This window comes from Tachypleus tridentatus, chromosome 11, assembly GCF_004210375.1.
Source record: "Tachypleus tridentatus isolate NWPU-2018 chromosome 11, ASM421037v1, whole genome shotgun sequence".
Taxonomy (NCBI): Eukaryota; Metazoa; Arthropoda; class Merostomata; order Xiphosura; family Limulidae; genus Tachypleus; species Tachypleus tridentatus.
Genome location: NC_134835.1, coordinates 57898052 through 57917078, shown reverse-complemented (window position 1 = coordinate 57917078; position 19027 = coordinate 57898052). Strand labels below are relative to the sequence as shown.

The window sequence follows — 19027 nt, the reverse complement described above, 5'->3', positions numbered from 1 at the left end:
CACAAAAAACAAAGAAACGAACTACGCATCGCATTTTCTCTATCAGAAGGGGTTTCCACGTTCTATGTACAGGGGAAAATAGTGAACGCCAAGTGTACAATTGTAATTTTACCGTCGATTTATAAAATCCGTGTGAAAATGTATCAGACGATTTCACAATTTTTATTCGCTATTTTTTTAGAAAGTATAACGAATAGGGAAAATCCAATATTCTGTGCCTCAATGTAAACGTGAGATTTGTCGATTATTTTCTTCATCGAACTTGTTCTCCTTTTGTCCGTGTAGAAGTTATTCTGGAATGTGGAATCGCACCTTCTATTGGTTAAAAAATTGCGATACGTATTTTTTTGCTAGCAGCTTTCTTTTTAACCTGTTGTTTCTAATCCAGGACGGATAACGTCGATAATTCACTTGTAATTCTGCTCGACAGTCAGTCCAATACAAAACTGAGTGTTTGGAAACGCTGAAATTAGATGTTCTATTTACAGCTGGTTTTGAATTACCTTTGTTTTGAAGAGCATCCCTATAAAAACGTGGATGTTTTTGAAGAGAAGAGTTGTTCGTTAGGAAATTTTATTTGTGTTTGTAAGTTATATTTTTCACATTTTTTTATGTTTTCTATATTTATATGTTTTCAAAAGTGTACATTTTTAATTCATTGTTTTTGTTTTTGAATTTCGCGGAAATCTACACGAGGGCTATATGCGCTACCCCTCCTTAATTTAACAGTAAAAGACTATAGGATAGTTAACTTGTCACAACCACCCACTACTAGCTCTTCTACTTTATAAATGTTTGAGATGCATACGTTCTTTGTCTTGTTTCTGTAAACCAAACTTTTTTTCTGTATAATGGCTCGGCATGCCAGTGGGTTAAGGCATTGGACTCGTAGTCTGAGGGTCGCTGGTTCGAATTTCCGTCAAACTAAATGTAGTTTTCCTTTCAGCTTTGGGGGTCTTATATTGTTTTGATCAATCCCACTATTCTTTGGCAAAAGAGTAGCTCGAGAGTTGGCGGTGGGTGGTGGTGACCAGCTGCCTTTTCTCTAGTCTTACATTGCTAAATTAGGGACGCCAAGCGCAGGTAGCCCTCTTGTAACTTTGCGCGAAATTCAAAACAACCCGCATGTTGTGTATAAAGTTCCACTTTTTTAAAATTTGCTTTGAATAAGCACTTAACTATTAGTTATATGTGCTTTAAATATTTTCATCTGAGTTTATATTTTAATTTTTCAAGACATAAACTTCACATTTACGGTAATATTTTTACGAAATACATACTCAAAGTTTTCAGTTGTGTGTTCACTTCTTGTATAGTTCAAGAAAACACAACTGTAATTATTATTATTTCATAAGCCTTCCAAGAGACTGGAATGATGTTTTGATTAGCATCAGGAAATTAGGTTTATTTATTTATTACTTTGTAATCAAGTTTATTACACTTCGAAAAAATACATATACCTTAGTTAACAGTGTAATTGTGATTTGTTTAAATATTGGTCTAAACTTGCATAATGTTAAGTGCATAAATATCTATAGTTTTTGTTTTGAAGTCTAAAATAATGAATAACAGAGGGAGCAAACTTCAATTATATTATGCAAGAAACAATTTTCAATGAATAAAGAAAATAGTCAGAACACTACATTGTATCTAACCTTAGAATTTTGCTTTGTAAGTGCGCCAACTAACCACTGATTTAGAAGGAGGACTCGTACAAGATACAACAAGATGATGGGAAGACGATTTGACAAATAAAACTAGTTCCCATGATAAAGTTTTATAATTTCTCTTGCATATTGGCATCATTAAACTGATTAGGATTTTATCAGCCATTAAGAATGCCCTTTTAATGCGTTTTATCTCGAAAACTCTAATCATTTTCATTGTGTCACGTATATGCTTATAAAAACTTCTAATTGACCTCTATCTAGAATTAAAAATTGATTTTTCTATTTTGTGTCATCTGTACCATAAACGTTCTACTAAAGTATTACTAAAAACAATTATCAATCGTAATCTGTTGCGTTTGAAATCGTTTTAATAGAAATATACTAGATGGCAGCACGTGCCATAGATTTTGATAATGCGACTGCTGATTTTAACGCAAAGCTACAAAATTTACTGTCTGCCTTCCATCCGCAGTGTGAAATCGAACTATAAAATTTAGAGATATAAATTTGTATACTTACCGCTGATTCATGTTTAAGTAAAAAAAGTTAGCAAAACATTTTCTTTAGGTTTATAACGCTAAAAATTGGGTTTCGATAACAGAGATAATTTTTACGCAGATAACCTATTTTTGAGGTTTGTGATTAACAACAAATAAAAAAAGAAGAAAGTTTGTTTCGAATTTCGCGCAAAGCTACTCGAGGGCTATCTGCGCTAGCCGTCCCTAATTTAGCAGTGTAAGACTACTAGAGGAAAGGCAGCTAGTCATCACCACCAACCGCCAACTCTTGGGCTACTCTTTTACCAACGAATAAAGGGATTGATCGCCACATTATAATGCCATCACGGCTGAAAGGGCGGGCATGTTTGGTGTAATGGGGATTCGGACCCGCGACCCTCGGATTACGAGTCGAACGCCTTAAGGCGCTTGGCCATGCCGGGCCAAAAAAGAAAGGAAACGTTCTGGTTATAATAAAATGTTGCAATGCTACTGACGATTTGTTATGTCATGTTGCAATTTAGTAGTTCCTTGAGAAGTAAGTCACGTGAGAAAATATCTGCAATCGGAGAAAGTTATAGAACTCTCCATTTCTGTGAAAAGCAGATTCTAAGATGTTTTATGTTTGATTGAGTTTTCTTTAATCTTAAATAAACACAAATTTTTCATCCTTTAGGTGTTACCTCTTTCTTGAAGTTTATCTGTTTAGCAGAGATGCCAACCATTACTATTTGAGCGTAATCATTACGATTTTGGTGTATACATTACGACTATACGCTCATACAGACAAATATTACGACTTGTTGCAACTCCAAAATTATCATATATTATATAGGCTTATAAAATAAAGTAATAAATTGTTCCCCCAGGTTTTGAAAAGGGTGAAAAGAAAATTTCTAATGAGATACAAATAAATTTTGATAATAAATAAAAGACATAGTCCAAATGGCTACTTGCGATAATCATGTTTGTGCTTGAAATAATAAAAAAATATTTGTATCTCCGACGTCTACCAATAGTTTGAGTACGGTGCTTCTCCATACTGGGTACGTGGGGGAATCCATAGTTACGTCTTCAGTGCTTGTCAGCCAATCAGCGCTCGCGTAGATGGGTATTTTTCGTTTTCTAAGCGGCATAGAAACCCAATGCGATCGTTCACAAGATGGAAAAAAAGAGGCCTCGTTCACCAGATTGTCTTGTTTCTGGCAAATCTAAAATGACTAAAACTGTGAATCAAAAATTTAGGAAAGAGTATAGTGCACAATATCCGGTCATTGCATCAAAAGTCAGTGACAGTCATGCGTTTTGTACAGTTTGTCACATCGATTTTTCCGTGGCGCATGGCGGAATAAACGATTTTTCCAGACATACAAAATCGGCATCTTACCAACAAATGGCTGAGGCGAAGACAAAAACGATGCAGATAACAATTATGAGTAAGAATTCAGAATATGAAACCATAAATGCAGAAGTGATGTTCACGCAATTCGTCATTGCTCATAATTTACCCCGAGCTGTAGCCAATCATGCAGGACATCTATTCAGAAAAATGTTCCCAGACTCTGATATAGCGAAAAAATATGGCTGTGCTAGAACCAAAACTATAGCCATTGTACAAATGTTGGGTTGTGAAGATGACAAAATGATTTCAAGCATACGTACTAACAGTGTTTACAGTTTAGCCACAGATGGATCCATAGACATGGATGACTCAAAACTGTATCCAGTGGTTGTACGATATCTGTACGGGCTCTGTCTACTAACATTACGCTCAGCCATTTGAAATAGTTGGCATCTCTGGTTTAGTTAATTGAGACAACTCATACATGGTTAAATAAGTAATACTATGATCTGATTATTGATGTTGCTGAAATTTACGAGTCAGTTAAGTGGAGTGTAATTCATTCATTGATATTTAATTAAAGTAATTACACTATGAGTACGGTATTACCAGAGATGGCAATAATGTTGTTAAAACAAACGGATAAGCATTAAAACTCGTACTGTTATATAGTATACAAACATTTCAATAAAATGAATGTCTGAAGTACATTTTAAAGTTAAAAACATTAAACATTCCAGTGACACAAAAAGACTTTATCTATTCTTTAATTCACTATTCTCATTACGACAAACTAACTGAGTTCAAAATTTATCGATGTTGCTTATGAGAGTGAAACAAAGTAAGAGTAATATAGTGTTGTGGTGTAAGTAGTTTGTTTTGGTTTATATCTGAAATTATTTACTCGTCACTAATAACCTAAGATATTTTAGATGGAAATATTGTATTTTGGACATGATGGCCTTAAGACGGAGCCTTTCAATGGAAACTACACAACATGGCTATCGTCAAGAGGAGCGATCGTGAGATAAAGCATGACGACATGGACTGTAACCACATGATGAGGATCCAAAATTGCTTTGATGTAACATACTCGTTTTCTGTTTATCTAAACCTTTATAAATATTTGATAACACCAAGTGCGCATGTGTGTGTGCCGCTTATAACCGACGATCTTCTAGACCGATTGTCATCGAACCTAGTATATACCCTTAAAATTCCACAAGAATTAACATAATTGGTCTACGTTCAGATCTGACCCTTTATGCCTACTTTTCCGCGAACCATATAATCTTTAATCATATAATAATAATGGTATCAAGTTTGTTTGTTTGTTTTTTAATTTCGCGCAAAGCTACACGAGGGCTATCTGCACTACCCGTCCTTAATTTTGCAGTGTAAGACTAGAGAGAAGGCAGCTAGTCACCACCACTCACTGCTAACTCTTGAGCTACTCTCTTACCAACGAATAGTGGGATTAATCGTTACAATATAAGACCCCAAAAGCTGAAAGGAAAACTATATTTAGTGTGACGGGTATTCGAACCAGAGACCCTCAGACTACGAGTCCAATGCCTTAACCCACTGGCCATGCCGGGCCATTATACAGAAACAAGTTTGGTTTACGGAAACGAGACAAAGAACGTATGCATCTCAAACATTTCTAAAGTAGCCTAGCATAATAAATATTTTACATAACGTTAAATAAAATTTAAAAAAGCTGGTAGTTGGTGGTGGTGACTAGCTGACTATCCTCTAGACTTTCACTGCTATATTAGGGACGGGTAACGCATATAACCCTCGTGTAGATTTCCGCGAATTTCAAAAATAACAAAAACCAATGAATTAAAAATGACATACTTCTGAAAAGATATAAATATAGAAAACTATATCTGACGGATCGACCGTAACAGTATAACGCCTGCACGGCTGAAAGGGCAAACATGTTTGGTGTGACAGGGATTCAAACTTGCGCCTGTTGGATTACGACTCGAGCGCCCTAACCACATGGTCATGCGGGGCGTGGTATAAAGTTAGTGATTATGTATGTGTTTTCATTATAGCAAAGGCATATTGAGCTATCTGCTGAGTCCGTCGAGGGGAATGAAACCCCTGATTTTAGCGTTGTAAATCTGTAGACTTACCGCTGTACCAGCGAGAGACAGATATAAAATAAAATAATAAACGTGGTTTGAATTAAACACCACTGCGCTATTATAAAGAATTTTGTTTTGGAATTTCGCACAAAGCTACTCGAGGGCTATCTGTGTTAGCCGTCCCTAATTTAGCAGTGTAAGACTAGAGGGAAGGCAGCTAGTCATCACCACCCACCGCCAACTCTTGGGCTACTCTTTTACCAACGAATAGTGGGATTGACCGTCACATTATACGCCCCACGGCTGGGAGGGCGAGCATGTTTGGCGCGACGCGGGCGCGAACCCGCGACTCTCGGATTACGAGTCGCACGCTTTACGCGCTTGGCCATGCCAGGCTGCTATTATAAAGATAAAATGTTCTTGATACGTGATAATTAATGTATTGTGCATTAAAGCTCTTGTGTATCGAATTTCATAGGAATATATCTGTCTTCATCGACAATCAAGGAGTATATTTCGGTCAGATTTTTAAACCTCTAATAACCAGTATACATTTATTGCTCCCTTCTTTCGTTACTGTCTCCCTGTCGAATATAACCAATATATTGACATAAAGACGGCATATCGTTCTTCAAAGAACACAAAATCTGTATTTCCATGACTATTATTGACTAAGGAGTAAAAATCACTTTCAACACTTATTTCATAAGTGTTTAGCTGGGTTTTTTCATATCGACATAATAATATTAAATTATAAGAACTAGAATAAAATAACGTCGCTTCGCTGCGGGGTTAAAAGACCCAGTCATGATTCAGAAAGTAGCGATCGAGATTCTCCATTATCCCCAATTATTTCAGCAACTACCTCCCAGAACATCGCCGTTTAGGACATCCACTCGCTGTACTTGATCAAGTGTGCCACATTTGGTCTCGATAACTAGTAAAGAGGATATGAGTACAATTTCAAACACGCCCAATAACCCAATAACACAAAATCGCATATCAGGATTAGTTCAGCAGTCCTGACAGTTTATTCCTAGATCGAAGGTGTTTTAACCCTCCTTAGTACAACCTTTGTAATTGGGCTGCGCTATCAAAATAAGAATATCCCCCTGGACACTCCAAGTCCCTCTAATAAGTTTGATCTTGCCAATTCGAAAAACTGTAGGAGAAAATAAACAAATGAATTCACAAACAAGAATTCATCTGCAAAACGAAGGCTACGGTCAACCTGCTGAAAAACAAAAGTTGTAATGATGATGTCAGGTAAATTTTCTGGTTCCAATGATACCACAGGCAAACAAAAAAAAATCTGATGTTAAGGAACACTTGCCTACCGGTGGCACAGTGGTATGTCTGCGGACTTACACACTAAAAATCGGATACTCGTGGTGGGCAGAGCACAGATAGCCCATTGTGCAGCTTTGTGCTTAATTCAAAACAAAAACAAAAACAAAAAAAGAACACTTAACGGCCGAATGTTCACTGCTTTCCAGACATACCTGAAAGTCGATGGCTGTTTTCATAAGAAAGATGTCCAAGGAACTGGATTCACAGTTAACACAATATATTAAATATTTGCTAATTTCCTCGACGCAATTCTAAAGCACTTTTATATCGTTAATTTGTTTGAAGATGATCCTCTAAGCTTATACGTACATTAAAAATTCTGTATAACGTCTGAAAATGTATGTAAACTGAGATTACCTTCGCTTTTCTATGCAGAAACTTATTATTACAAAGAAAGGTGTACTTTGACAAAAATGTTGATAAGATTTATATTTGTTTCAGCACAAAGCTACAGACTGTCTCCGCAACAACCTTCAGGAACCGAACCCTAGACTTCATTGTTTTAAGTGAGTAAACATACCACTGGCCCACTGAGGGACGAATGGCTGGTCTCTCGTTAAATAAAGATGTTACCACATCTCGTTTTGCGAAACAGAAAATTGAGGAAGGAGACAAAACAAGTTTATCAGTCAGATATTGAAAATTTATAACATTCGATTCATTGTAGGTGAATAAAAATAATTTAAAAACAATAAATGTGTTTATTTTAAATTTATTTGTTTTAGAGCTCAACTTATTTATACTTCTATTTTGTTGTTTTTTTTACACACCAGATATTTCTTGAATAGACACAACGTATTCTGAACACAAATCACGAGAATTTAAATGAAATATAAAGATATAAAAAACTTTTTATACAGCTATGAAGTTTTCCTTTGATCTTAAATGTTGCTTTATTTTGTTTTTTTACACATTGTGACACTTTTTTCTGTTCCAACGTCAGCTAGAGGCTAACATTTCTAATCCCTTACATGCAGTTTAATGGCTATTCATCTTACGAAATTAAACACGACCGTTCTCAACGTTTTAAAATGACACTTTGTCATTTTTTGTTCCAAGTAACAGATAATTATAATCTTCGTTCATAACATTCGAGGAGTTTCCTCTATCAGGGGAAATTCCCATGCATTATAAACTTATGGTCTTTTTAAAACTATCCGGTTTAATGATCGTTTATTGTCCGCTTGTTAACAAACAATTTCCAGTAACCAAAGGCTTTCTAAAAGAATGGTTGTAATATTTCTCGTTTATAAACTATGCATCTGTCTTCAATAAGTTTCAACAATCCCGTGAAGTATCTTCAAATTTCGTGTATATAGTAAACGTTCCGAAATTGATGCTTCCTTCATTTTATGCTAATGATTAAATACTGAGTATTAACTCTGTTCTTGAGAGAGTATTTTTGCTATGACATCCAAATAAACGCATCTAAAGTTTCAAAGGTTTATGTATAAAAGTAACTATTGCCTGTAACTATTGCCTTAAGGTATATTTGTGGAAAATTCGCATCCTACTACCAATTCAATTGTTGACTATACTTACAAGGAGTATTGAAAGTGACGGCATATGTATTATTATACAATCATTATTATTACATAATAATAATTTGATGCATTATATGTATTTAATGCTTCATACACAGCTCTCCTAAATTTATTTATACTTTGAATCCACTCTCATAAGTTAATTTTAGTTCCAAGTTCTGACCTCGAGAAATTAATAGATCACTTTGGTTTCTATTCTCCGATGTTTAGCAGTTATAAAAGGTTACTTTGGACTTTAATTTTTGATCTTTAGCAACTATTAAACAAAGTAATTATGCATTTAGGTAGCTGATAAATTGCTTTGAATCCTAAACGTTAAGCTTAAATAGCTGAAAATGATCTCCAGAACGTAAGCTTCAAAAGCGAATTGATTGACCACTTTTTATTTTAAATCTGTGTATTTACGTTTCCTACATTCCTGTACACGTTTTTTAAATTTGTTTTGCTTACAAATTTTACTTGCTTATAAGTACATACTAATTTATATCTCAGCTGTTTTGTTCACTCTATTGTAAAGCTTAGATTATTAATGGAGTCGTTCCTTTTTCACAGAAATACTAAATTAATCTTTAATATCAATAGTTTTAAAACGTATTATTAAACATGTTGTGTTTAGAAAATGCATAATAATTAGAATAAAACAAACAGCGATAGGTCTTTGGATTTACACTTCAAAAATCACAGGTTCTATTTCCCTCGATAAACACAGCAGATATCCTGATGTGGCTTGCTACAAGAGAAACAGACAAGATAGCCAAAATTGTATTTAAAACAGTTATATAAGGTTTTCTATTTTAATATAATGACATTGTTATGAAAAAAAGCTGGAAATGTTGCACTCTCATGCTTGTTGGAATATTCAACCTATCTTTTTCGTCGTTTCTTCCTGTTTATATCATTATGCATTGATTGATTTTTTTTTTATATCTTTCTTTTCTAAGATATTTGTTCAGAGTGAATATTGTAGAAGCCAGCATCATTTTGGTCCCCATTAGACGACCACCCTTCACGAAACATCCATATTGCTAATACAATGGAAGTTCACCTCGTGCCCTTGCTCATGCTCACCAATGTCATCAGTATCGGTTACCGTACCCCGAATTTACACGAGGTAGCTGTTAGACAACCCCCTGCAGAGATACGAGTTTGTTCACTTTCTGAGACATGGTTATTGTATCCTCTGGTTCAGGGCAGAGCACCCAAAGAGAAATAAAGCTGTTAGAAGGCTCCAAAGTTTTGAAGTCTGCCGTTTGTCATTGGCGATGACTAGTTATGAATAGGAAAAGCCTCTTTCAGCAAGATCTTTCTCAGCGGGAGAACCTAAACATCGGGATCTCTCCCACCCCTCCACGCCCTCTGCCGGCCTGCCTCTTTTATATTCTTTTCTACGTAGTTGAAGCATAAGAAATAAATGTTTCTGTTTCTAACGATTCTATTAGTCATGTTGTAGTCCTACCAGCCCAGCTGGCCCTCTTCTTTCCGATATGTGTGACTGACTCAATCAGTACAGATCCAAACAGAAAGGAAACATATAATAAATCTCGACGATGGAATGTATCGTTTAAAATCTGACTAGTGCATGTTATGACAGGAGAAGAGCAGTTAGTCAATTCTGCCAAGCCGTTGAGCAAGGAGACAAGAGGGGCGTTTCCTGCTTACCTGAACAGATTCTCAAGAGGACTAGGCAAAGCAATTCTCCTAACGCCCGAAGCTGCCGAGATGAAACTTATGGTCTCACTCTTATCGATAGTTGTACACTCACACCACACAAGAAAGTAGCAACGCTGATATATATGCATAAGTGTAAGTTTAGGTTGGAAGTAATTAGAGTGATAGAAATCTAGGTTTATGATATTTTTAGCAATTAACACTTATTTCTAAATGACGCTTAGAAAATGTATATTTGAAGCAGCTAGTTGCATTATTAGAGACGATTTTATGTGATATACACGTTACACAGTAGAAGTAAGAATTTTTGTGTCCGGTAATTACGTATTCACGTTTTGAAAAATCTAAAAAAAATTCAATGCATATTATAGTAAACCTAAAGTGTACGTTACGAGAACTATATACCCAAGTGGTACAGCCTTATGTCTTCGGACTTACAACGCTATAAACTGGGTTTCGATACCCGTAGTAGGCAGATTACAGATAGTCTTTTGTATAGCTTTATGTTTAGCTATGAACAAACAAACTAGAGTACTTTTATATCATATCTCAGTATAATCTGAGTTTAGCGGTGAGGCTACGGGCTTGCAACGCTAAAATCCAGTGTTCGATTTACTGCGGTGGACAAAGTGCAGATAGTCTGTTTGTATAGCTTTGCACGAATACAACAATATTGAAGTGTACTTTTAATATCTTGTCCATTCGAAAGTTCAATAAAAATTACTTTAGAGCAAATAATGACTCAATAAATAACTAATTTCTTGAAGCTTCTTTAGTGGAAGAAAAACAAATCCATCACATTAATCACTAGGCTATAACTCGATAATTGATTTAGAAATAGAGTGTGAAAGAAACTAAGTCATGGGTTATTACATGCAGGAGCTAATCAAGTGCTTGAAACGAAGAAAAAATATCGGTGTTCTGAAATATTTTGTGATAAAATACAAAGAATGATATAAAGTATTCATTAAAGCATGAGGTTCATTTGATTACATGTTCTAATAAACTTGGCCCGGCATGGCCAAGCGTGTTAAGGCGTGCGACTCGTAATCCGAGGGTCGCGGGTTCGCATCTCGGTCGCGCCAAACGTGCTCGCTCTTTCAGCCGTGGGGGCGTTATAATTCGACGGTCAATTCCACTATTCGTTGGTAAAAGAGTAGCCCAAGAGTTGGCGGTGGGTGATGATGACTAACTGCCTTCCCTCTAGTCTTACACTGCTAAATTAGGGACGGCTAGCACAGATAGCCCTCGAGTAGTTTTGTGCGAAATTCCAAAACAAACAAACAATCTAATAAACTTGTAGTTTCAAAGCGCGGCAAACGTTGATTATCGATACGATAGAACTATAAATGATCCCGTTTAAACCACAGTAAAGATTAGGATTTCTATGTGTCGTTGTTTTCGTCCTTGTGTCTTTAGTTCTTGTTCTCTTTGAATTAAGAACAAAGCTCCATAATAAGCTGTCTGTGCTCTGCCCACCACCGATATCGAAACCCGTTTTTTAGCATTGTAAGTCCTTAGACATACCGCACTATTACTGAAGGGTCTTATGTCTTTTTGTAGTTAATATATTCCATACTTTAATAAGCCGCTTCTTTAGTTACTTTTGAATTAAAATATATCTGTTTGCATAATTCTAAATATTAACCACTAACACCTTAGAATGAGAAGCAATATTTAATGAGTTATTAAAAGACTAACTGTATTTCAGAAATTCTGGAAAAATTGTGATAAAAATAATTACGCATATTTATAATTGTAATGATAAAAATCGTCCCCATGATTCAAGATGTATATATTTAGTTTTAAATTGTCAATATAAACTTCTACTAAATCCTACAAGCATCCTTTGCCAAGTAGTAGAAAAAAAAAAAATCAAAACTGTCAATCACTGGCAGCGATAAAAAGCCTCAACACAGCTGAGGAGAACAAATCTGGGTCACGTGTTGCTGTCCTGAATCCATTATGAGGTCATGGATCACGTACTGGAGATTCTTATCAGACATTACGATCATTACACAAAATAATCGACCTTCCAAACTCTTGTTCAATGTGTCTGATGTACATAACATTTGTCTAAAAGTGAATTAACAGTCCATTTTACTAGTAGAACCAAAGTAAACGAAATGAGTTGCTATTTATTTTTGTATTTTCGTTCCATTTCATATATTCCAACAACTCGGACATTCAGTGCTTTCATTCAAAACTTTCAGCGACCACCATCAGGTGCTAATGTCACATAATTACGTGAACAACAATTTCCAAAACTTAAATTATCACCAAAACAACCAAACAGTTATATCACAAATGAAGACGAAACGGCAGTACTGCTTTTTTCAAGTCCCTTGACAAGTACAAGATGTGTCAAAATGACCAAGCATTCTCACAATAGGACACATGAAAAAAATGCAGATAATTAATAATAAACATTTTGAAAGTGTGTTCGAACTCAATGTTTCGGATAGTATGAAATGTTTTATTCAAGCTTTTTATACCTATATTACTGTTAAATTAAATTTTTACCCAATATAGTGTGGTCAGTTTTATGTCCATATGATGAATTGGATCACAACTACCATAATTTATTCTAATGTCTTTTAGAAATGTTAAAATAAAACAGTATCATCAGCACCATGAAACATATTTATCATTTTGTGTATCTTTCATTCAACTTATCTATTTCAACTGAAACTTCAGTATTTTATTATTATACTTCTCACCGAAGTCTCATAATCCAGTTTAAAACATTTGACAGAGACATATAAGCTTACTGATCCCTATCATTCAAATGAATGACTTACTAACTGTTTATGTGTTTTTAGAAAGTTTAAGCATTACAGCCTAGACCTATTTTTTATCACCTGTTCCCACTATTTAGACATGTGACTTCTAACTCTATAAGAGTTGTTTCAGTTGTATCATCGCAACTGCATTGTTTGTTTGTTTGTAATTAAGCACGAAGCTACACAATGGGTATCGAAACCCGGCTTTTAGAGATGTGAGTCCGCAGACTTACGCTGTGTCACTGTATACGAAGTATATTCACGTTGTTGTAACGATTCAGAATTCAGCTACGTTTTTTCATTTAAAATAAACTGAAATTTTATATAATAATATGAATTATATGCTAAGCAGTTTGCAGCTGTCTTCACTCTAATTATTTTTCACGATCTGGTCTTCACAATGTATTTGCCACATTTCGTTTAAAAAGTGTTCTTAATATCAATACTTGAACGTCCTTTGTCATTATAACATCGTTAGCTTATTCTGTCCTCGATGTTCTCCAGTTATTTTATGTTTTGTTTTTAAGTCATAAGATGCCTAAAATGGAATATAAGTTTGATTGCCACGAAAGTTAAACCATCCTTTTTCACCAAACGTGTGGTAAATTACCTAAAAACATTTATAAAAATGAAATTAGGAAAATATTTCGTATTTTTACGATCGAAACTTTCACCAAAACTTTGTAAGATTCAATGGATTTATGTACGTACCATTTTCTTTATCTTTTATAAACTTTCTGTATACAAATACAATATGTCACAACCAAAATACGTTTCGTGCGCGAAACGTGATTATTTCTCCAAGTGTAAATCATTGCGTTTAATCAATAATGATAACTGCATCGTTAGCAAGCCTTACATTTTCTTCATTCCAATCTAGAACTTTCTAAGATATTCCCTTACTGCTAACGTGTAAAACATATCGATGTAAATAATTTCAACAGTTATAGGATTATAAAGATCATTTTGAATTATCTTTCCAATCGGTAATTAAAAGAAACAAGATAAAAGCGAAAAGAGAAATAAAAATACCCTCGAGATACTTAGAAATCTGGCTTTATATTTTATGTAGTTCTGAAACAGGTAGGTTTACTCTCTTCAAAAGTTTGATATTGTTGTATTATTTTATTACCTTAATTTGACTGATTTAAAATAATCACTTATGTTGAGCTTGACCGATAAAATATATTGTCTGTAAAATGCAAGAAAATTTTCGTTTATTCATTAAAGTTTAAGAGTCTGAAGTAATAGATTTTGTGGTGTATTCAGTCAAGTTCTTTCCCTACGCATGAGACATCTTTATATCACTTGTTTCAGTTTGGCTGGACATGGTCAGGTGGTGAAGGCACTCGACTAATAATCTGAGGGCAGCAGGTTCGAATTCCCGTCACACCAAAAATGCTCGCCCTATCAACCGTGAGAGTGTTATATTGTGACAGTCAATCCCACTATTCGTTGGTAAAGATTAACCCAAGAGTTGTGGATTGGTGATAATGACTAGTTGCCTTCCCTCTAGTCTTAAACTGCTAAATTAGGGACGTCTATCGCAGATAGTCATCGTGTAGCTTTGCACGAAATTAAAAAAACACAAACATTTGTTTCAGTCTATAACACTTTCATCGTAATTATATATATTCTAGATTAAAGAAAAACCTTAGTTGTTGATTAATTATAAAATATAAAAAACAGTAGACAATCTATAAGTTATGAACAATTAATGTACTGTTTTTGTTTGTTTTTTAATTTCGCGCAAAGCTACTCGAGGGCTATCTGCGCTAGCCGTCCCTAATTTAGCAGTGTAATACTAGAGGCAGCTAGTCATCACCACCCACCGCCAACTCTTGGGCTACTCTTTTACCAACGAATAGTGGGATTGACTGCACATTATAACGCTCTACGGCTGAAAGGGTGAGATTGTTTGGTGTGACGGGGATTCGAACCCGCGACCCTCGGATTACGAGTCGAGCTCTTTAACACGTTTGGCCATGCCGGGTCGATAATTAATATATCAGACTATAACACTGCAATACGCAATGTGCAAAGACAACTTTGGAGTTAAACGGTAAACAGTTCTTGAGTTGCTCCACTATTTACTCAACAAATATACCTATTGAGGGATTTAGTATTGGCGGTAGGGTGAAGGTTGACAAAAAGAACATCCATAGTTCAGGCTTTTTATATAAACAGTTATGTTTCAGAGATAGTAACTTTTATGGAAATGTTGTACAAGGTTGGGAAAATACTCTGATAATGAACACAATGATTCTTTCAAACGTTTTACTTTTCAGTCTATCCAAAAACAAACAAAAATTAGCTTTTTATGACAAGAAATTTAAGTGTCATTCAGATATACTTGTACTGTGTTATTTAAATTTAAATTTCTTACACAATCTAATGTTTTATTGGTCTATTTGTTTATCTACTTTTTGAAGTTGTAACTTACTATTTTGAACAGTTTATTTTCAAAACATGAGTGTATGAAATATAACATCCTGTGACTATCAAATCAGTAAATAATTAGGTTAAAATTATATACATAGTATTTCAATATATACATTGGAATCTTTTTGTTTGAGTATTTTGAGTTCATTTTTGTTTTAGATCTAAGTTTAAGTGTTTTAAAGCCTTGAGGAGGAAGATGGTCCTTTGTTGTTATTGTTTTTTTCCTTTGGCATTAGGCCTAATCTTTATCTAGTAATAGTATTCCAACTACACTATGTTTGTCGCATCCATTACCTAAGGGCTGCTCTCATACTAACTAATTGCAAAATTGATGATAACATTATGATGTCCTCACAGCTGAAAGGGCGAGCATGTTCAGTTTCGGGAATTCAAATCCGTGACCAGCAAACTACGAAACGATCACCCTACCCATGAGCCGTATCAGACCCTTATCTAATTTGACTAGCTGCCTTCACTCTAGTCTATTACTAGTAAATTAAAGACAGCTAGCGCAAATAGCCCTCCAATAGCTTAAGGCAAATGTTAAAACAAACAAACTGGATAATGACACACTACTAAAATGTATATGTTATCAAAGAGATGATAGTTTTACCCATAATAATGTCAGAGTTCGTATGGTTAAACTAGTTGAATAATTTATATCGTATGTATTAATTTTACCAATGTATGTTTAATTTATGGCCATATCCAATAAGCCGTTTGTGGTTAAAACGTTATTTTATCATTTGTTTATTAAAATAAGTAAATATTTGTGCAATTTATGAGTTGTTACCCATGGTACAGCGGTAAGTTTATGGATTTATAACGCTAAGATCCGGAGTTTTATAGGCCACTGTACAAAGAATGCAATTAACCGATATAGCTTTCCAATAAAACTAACAATAACAGTAATTAAGATTCTTTCAATGTGGTGTGAAGTTTACACTCGTGCAACACTAAAATTTGGAGATCAATTCCTCGCGGTGTACGGGGCGCAAATATTCTAATAACAGACCTTGAGGTTCGTTTACCCCAGTGTGAAGAACAGGGTGATCAGCTAAAAGTTTCCAGGAGAATTAAACCAAATGTAATGTCTCATAATTAACGAGGGCGGGAAAACGTAAGCTAAGAGGTATTAAAGAAGTCAGTTGTTAATATAACGTAAGAGGTGTAGGAAATCATTAGCGACTAACAATTTCCTTAGGCCCATTTTCTTCGTACGAGTTTCCTGGATTGTTTCAGCAAGGTGCACATTACTATTTCCTTGTGTGCACACATCACGCAATCCTTCATCACGCTTTCCATATTTCCTTGGTAAATACTGCAATAACTTTTTTGCTATACGCTGTTTATGTTTAATTGTACATTGTTTGTTGTGAGGAGACCACAGTCTATCACTGCAACAAACCCTTTATAAAAGGACCACACAAAAATAAAGAGGCTCCGTTGATGGAATAATGTTTATTTTTTTTGTAGACCTTCGTGCGAATTTTATTCAGGGTATCAAAGTGTTTTGTATACTGCCACCTTTAGCCAGATTCTGTACAGATTTGGCAAAGGTAAATACCTTGATTAATATCTCGCTAATGGAAAAAATAAAGATTCGTAGTGAACAGATATATTTGATTAACATAACAATAGCAACTAAATCTCTCTGTTAACTCCTGTAGTGTGATGCTTTTTTTGTTGTTGTTGTTGAATATTTATATCTGAACTGCTCTAAATTAGGTGCATAACAGTAAATTTCTGGATAGATTATATAAATTTCAAAGTTTAACATACTGGAACATCAGATTTGAGAGCTTGTCGCCTACTTTTTAAAATATATGAAGACGCTTTATTTAAGACTAAAAACAAACATGTTGCTTTTCATCCCTTAATAGTAAGAAATAATAAAATATCTCTGTTGTTACACTTAATATTGAAAAGATATTTAGCAGTTTTAACATGAGTAACACCTTATGTAACATCCGGACTAAACGTCCAGGTCGAAAAACCTCTATTAGACTCGGGCACAGCAGCCCTCACATGGCTACTCTTAACCAAATAACATGACTCACTATTATTTTTATTTCGCTTCTACTGTGACAATTAAAAATACGAAAAGCACCCAGAGGTATATTTTCCTCCCTAACTTTGAATCTTCTGTCTGCTTCAAAGCACAACAACCACTAGGTTCCTAGACACAAATGAAAAGAACTGGATTACACTAAAGGAATTTTCCTGTGAATTAAAGTAACGCTCTTTCCTATTTCTATAATATGATGTGAACACAGTACAATCATATAATTAAGATATCCTAACCACCTTACATTATTAATTTCTTTCAATATAGAGAAGGCTTTAACCGTTAAGTTACATTAATTTAAATTATGTTTTGGCAAATCAACTACCGGAATGATTTAATATAAAAAGTACTTTCTCATATTCTATCAAAATATGTCTTGATAACATTATTCCTAAAAATAAAAAATACGCTGTTCTCACCCATGGTAACAAATACGAATCTACATCCTCACTCCATTGCACAGAATGTTAACTATTAGAAGTTAAAGGACAAGACTTAAGCTCAGCCCAGTTGTAACATTTACAAGCAAGTACTTACGTCATCTCTTTAACTCAGCGTATGTAAAATTAACAATTACATAAAAAATAAGGTAAACCATAAACATAGCTCAATCCTAGTAACTTCTACAAGTAAACATACAATTATTCTAACTCATTGCATGCAGCATTAACTATTACAACCAAAAGGATTACTGTTATTATTAACATTTACAAGTTGGTGTCTTACATCTAAAATCATTACACTGATTTCTTCGTGTAAATACCGCATTAGAAATTTAAGTAGTTCCAAACTTTCTTTTTTCTTGTTGCTCACGAATAGACCAGTTCAATTCTTTGAACTTAGAATGGTTCAGCTATATCAAATGAGTAGTTACAGAATATGAGCATTAAAAAGCAACATGTATCGATGTTGGATTGTAAAGTCGCTTGTCTCGCTTAAATCCACCAATTTGACTTATGAAAAACCGATACGTGGTGAAAGAATAGTGGCACCCTGTTGTGTAGTATGTCAGCAGTCACAGGTGAACTCTGCAGGAGTGGCCCAAATCCTTATATCTCCGCCCTCTAGTGACAGCATTATTTAATCGGATAAGTTATGTTACTTCGAGTTATAGCGAAAGTTTTGCAATGCGCGTTACTTGGCTATAGTCAACAGCTTGAGCTGCTATCGGAGTTTGAATAATCTTTCAAAGGTTATACAAGATTCATCATAAATCTTCCTTAGTAAAAAAACGTTTTTATAACAGATTTAAAATCCACCCTGACGTAGAAATGTTTCCATTATTCTTAGCAAACAGCCCTCTAAAAACTCGAGAGAGCGTTACAGTCTTGTTTTTCAATGAACTTAAGTTATAAGAGTAAAACTTTATGTCTGACAAGCATGACGAATAACATCTAAGCCCAAGATAAATATTAGTAAAGTGTTTCGAAGGAACAATAACATCAGTAACGCGCATGCGTTAACAAGTGAACTTTGAATACACAAAAGAAGAATAAGGAACTTTGTAAAAGCTTTAAAATGCAGTATTGTAGATATTTCTTTATCCTCAGTAAGTTGTCAATTCCCC

At 34.6% G+C, this 19027-nt stretch overlaps 1 long non-coding RNA gene across 1 annotated transcript; it reads left to right on the top strand.

Moving 5' to 3' along the window:
* Positions 1-296: 296 nt before the first annotated feature.
* Positions 297-7664, top strand: LOC143231504 (uncharacterized). The gene is made up of 3 exons (XR_013016953.1): positions 297-585; positions 4442-4593; positions 7397-7664. It is a non-coding gene; the product is annotated as an uncharacterized LOC143231504 (long non-coding RNA).
* Positions 7665-19027: the final 11363 nt, after the last annotated feature.